Below are 4,773 nucleotides of genomic sequence, written 5' to 3' on the forward strand. Positions count from 1 at the left end.
CAGGATCAAGATCTAGACAGGAAGATTATCTCTGTATTCACAGGGCTTGGCAAATAATAGAAGTTCAATAAACATTTTTTTTTTGAAACAAAGTCTCGCTCTGTTGCCAGGCTAGAGTGCAGTGGCACGATCTCGGCTCACTGCAACCTCCAACTCCCTAGTTGAAGTGATTCTCCTGCCTCAGCCTCCTGAGTAGCTGGGACTACAGGTGCCCGCCACCACACCTGGCTAATTTTGTATTTTTAGTAGAGACAGGGTTTCACCGTGTTGGCCAGGATGGTCTCGATCTCCTCACCTTGTCATCTGCCTGCCTCGTCCTCCCAAAGTGCTGGGATTACAGGTGTAAGCCACCGTACCCAGCCTGTAAACATTTCTTGAATGAGTGAAAGGAAGAGTGAATTGAAGGCTCTGAACTTATACGCACCAGGATCTGTGAGTATAAACATGACTACTTCACATCAACTACTGAGATCATAAACAAGTGGGCAGGTGAGAGTTTGTGGGAGGATGCTGGTGACCAGCCGCCTCCTGTCCTTTAGTTAGGCTTGTGACACTGGAGAAACCAAAGCAGTACCACCAGACACCGGGTCAGGGCTGAGGAGGAGAAGCAAAAGGACACAGAGAGAATAGGACAGCCTGCCTTTGAGTTGCTTACAGTCTAGCTGGACACACAGGGCAGGTGGAAGTGAGGTGGAATAGGTTGTCCCTCACCCAGCGCTTGTTTCACTGGTGTCACACGTATCACAATACTGTCATTAAAAATTTTTTCTTTGGGAGGCCGAGGCGGGTGGATCACGAGGTCAAGAGATCGAGACCATCCTGGTCAACATGGTGAAAACCCGTCTCTACTAAAAAATACAAAAAAATTAGCTGGGCATGGTGGCGCGTACCTGTAATCCCAGCTACTCAGGAGGCTGAGGCAGGAGAATTGCCTGAACAGAGGAGGCAGAGGTTGCGGTAAGCCGAGATCGCGCCATTGCACTCCAGCCTTGGTCACAAGAGCGAAACTCCGTCTCAAAAAAAAAAAAATTGTTTTTAGGCCAGGCGAGGTGGCTCATGCCTGTAATCCCAGCAATTGAGAGACTGAGGTGGGCAGATCACGAGGTCAGGAGTTCAAGACCAGCCTGACCAACATGGATAAACCCCATCTCTACTAAAAAATATAAAAATTAGCTAGGAATGGTGGTACGTGCCTGTAGTCCCAACTACTCAAGAGGCTGAGGCAAGAGAATCGCTGGAACCTGGGAGGCGGAGGTTGCAGTGAGCCAACAGCGAGCCACTGCACTCCAGCTTGGGCAACAGGGTCTTACTCTTATTGACCAGACAATCATGGCTCACTGCAGCCTTGACCTCCTGGGCTCAGGTGCTCCTGCCACCTCATCCTCCTGAGTAACTAGGGCTACAGGTGTGCACCACCACACTCGGCTAATTTTTTGTATTTTTAGTAGAGACAGGGTTTCTTCATGTTAAGGCTGGTCTGGAACTCTTGAGCTCAGGTGATCTGCCCCCACCAGGCCTCCCAAAGTTCTGGGATTCCAGGTGTGAGTCACCGCCCCCGACTCAATAAAATCATTTCAGAGTGGTGACTGCTCTAAAGAAAATAAGGGTAGGGTGCAGTGGTTCACATCTGGAATTCCAGCACTTTTGGAGACCAAGGCAGGAGGATGGCTTGAGGCCAGGAGTGCAAGACCAGTGTGGCCGACATAGCAAGACCCTGTCTCTAAAAAAAAAAAAAAAATTTTAATTGGAAAAAAACTTGGGCTGGGCACGGTGCCTCATGTCTGTATTCCCAGCACTTTGGGAGGCTGAGGGGGGTGGATCACCTGAGGTCAGGAGTTCAAGACCAGCCTGACCAACATGGATAAACCCCATCTCTACAAAAAATACAAAAAAATTAGCGGGGCATGGTGACGCATGCCTGTAATCACAGCTACTCAGGAGGCTAAGGCAGGAGAATCTCTTGAACTTGGGAGGTGGATGTTACGGTGGGCTGAGATCTGAGATCACACACCATTGCACTCCATCCTGGACAAGAGCGAAACTTAGTCTCAAAAAAAAAAAGCCAAGATCACGCCATTGCACTTCAGCCTGGGTGACAAAGCAAGACTCTGTCTCAAAAAAAAAAAAAAAAACCAAAAGCTTAGCTAGGCATGGTGGCACACATCCGTAGTCCCAGCTATTGGGGAGGCTGAGATAGGAGGATCCTGGAGACCAAGAGGTCGAGGCTGTAGCGAGCTGTGATTGTGGCACCACACTTCAGCCTGGGTGATGAAATGAGACCCCATCTCAAAAAATAATTAAGTAAATAATAAACAGAAGATGATAGCGTGGAGTGAGGGGTAGGGTGACTGGGGACTGCTTCAGATGGCCGGGAAGCCCAGGAAGACGTCTCTGAGGTGACATTTGAGCGGATATGTGAATGTAATGACCTGGGGACATGGTACTGTTCTTAAAGGCAGGAAGAAGCCTGGTGTATTCAGGGATCAAGATGAAGGCAAGCATGGTTTACTGAGATGGGAGAATGGAAGTTTCTAGGCAGAAGTTGGTAGGCCCTCATTGGTTAAGTGGTTACCTATAGCCAGTTTGATTTTTCTCCAATCATGAGCTGGTAACACAAATGCCACCCTATGCTCAGGAGACCAGACTCCATTCCCAGCTAAGCCTGATGCCTTGTGTCCATCTCACAAGTGCTAGAAAGGCCCAGGGTTGTCCAGGCACTGCCTGCCTAGAGCAGGTGAGCTACCCAGCTGGGCAGTGAAGGCCATCTGTCTGACCTCCACTGCCACCTTGGCACTGTTGACTTTAGTGAGTTGCAGTGGGGGTGCCAGGGACCCTGGGAAGCTGCAGAAACAGCTGGCAGGTCTGCAGAGACTGGTGAGGTATGGGGACTTAATCCCATGCCCTCCTTTTCCTGCAGAGATTCAAGGAGCTCAGAACAAGGCTTCCCTCCTGAAAAGTCCATGGTTCTGAGGTGGGCCTCCAGCCTTCCCTGCCCTTCTTCTGCCACTGGGATCCCTGCCAGACGTGGAAGGCTGGGGCCCTGGTATGGCAGTGCTGAGCAGGTCTTCAGACAACCCCTTGTTCCAACCCCAGCTCTGCTCCTACTGCCTTGTTAGTAAAACACAAGTAAAATACTACCTCCTTCCTTGGGTGGTGACCTTGAGGTGTCTATGCCAATAATGCATCTCAAGTACTTAGTACTGCCTGACATATAGTACAGTTAGAAATGGATTATAGATGGGGAAACAGAGGCACTGGTAAAAGTACCAGGGGGCCTGTGGCCTCTGTTTTAGTTACTTCAAGGCAATTCTCTGCCTGCCTCTGGGCCATCATTGATCTACCCATACAATGAGGAATTGGCCTGAAAAATGCTAAAGCCTCTTCCATCTTGGGGTTTTTCTGGCTTTTTTTTTGAGAGAGTCTTAACTCTGTCGCCCAGGCTGGAGTGCAGTGGTGTGATCTTGACTTACTATAACCTCCCCCTCCTGGGTTCAAGTGATTCTCCTGCCTCAGCCTCCTGAGTAGCTGGGACTACAGGCATATGCCACCACACCTGGCTAATTTTTTATTTTTAAAAAATAAAAATAAACACGACGAGACAGGGTTTCGTGTTAGCCAGGATGGTCTCGGTCTCCTGACCTTGTGATCCACCCACCTTGGCCTTCCAAAGTGCTGGGATTAGAGGCTTAAGCCACTGCGCCTGGCCTGGTTCTAAATCCCAAGACAGGGCCATCCACTCTTCTAACACCTTTCATCCAGCCAGTCCTTGTTCCTTGGCTCTTCCCCAAGGAAAATGCCTGTTTGCCACTCCAAAATGAACTGCAGCCTTTTGTGCTTGCGAACACAAGAATAAAACAGCTCCTGATTGGTGGGGCGCAGTGGTTCACATCTGGATTATTTGGAAGGCCAAGGGCGGGAGGATCACTTGAGCCCAGGAGTTCAAGCAGCCTGTACAACACAGACAGACCTCATCTCTACAAAAAATTAAAATTAGTTGAGCGGCCAGGCGCAATGGATCACGCCTGTAATCAGGAGTTAGAGACCAGCCTGGGCAACATGGTGAAGCCTCATCTCTACCAAAAAACACAAAAATTAGCTCGGCATGATGGCATGTGCCTATAGTCCCAGCTCCTGCGGAGGCTGAGGTGGGAGAATTGCTTGAACCTGGGAGGCAGAGGTTGCAGTGAGCTGAGATCATGCCACTACATTCAAGTCTGAGCAAGAGTAAGACCTTGTCTCAAAAATAAATAAAAAAATAGAAATTTTAAAAAGTGAGTTGGGTGTGGTGGTATATACCTGTGGCCTCAGCTGCTGGGGAGGCTGAGATGAGGACTGCTTGGGCCCAGGAAGTTGAGGGTGCAGTGAGCCATGACTGTGCCACGCACTCCAACCTACATGACGGGGCAAAACCTTGTGTAAAAAAAAAAAAAAAAAAACCCAAAAAACCAAAAACCCCGCCCCCTGCTCCTTGGGTGAAGTTCTTCTTCTGAATGCCCTCTCAGAAAACCCCCGGTCCTAGGGGGTGGATGCCTTATGATTCCACTTTTCCTCATTATGAAACGGGGACTCAGTGGGGAAGGGACTTGCCCTAAGTCCTCTGCTAGAAAACAGGGAGGAGCTGGCAATTTGAATCCACGTCCACCCAACTTCAGCCAGAGGAGAAGGGACAAGCAGCTAAAGCCCAGGCTGGAGGGGAACTTCTGCCCTCAGTGCTTGGAAGTCCCAAGAGTGCCAAAGTCACGGGCATCCCTGGTGGAAGGGAGGACAAGCAGA

The sequence above is a fragment of the Aotus nancymaae genome, unplaced genomic scaffold, assembly GCF_030222135.1.
Source record: "Aotus nancymaae isolate 86718 unplaced genomic scaffold, 86718_ANA_hifiasm-v0.15.2.pri h1tg000003l, whole genome shotgun sequence".
NCBI classification, from domain to species: domain Eukaryota; kingdom Metazoa; phylum Chordata; class Mammalia; order Primates; family Aotidae; genus Aotus; species Aotus nancymaae.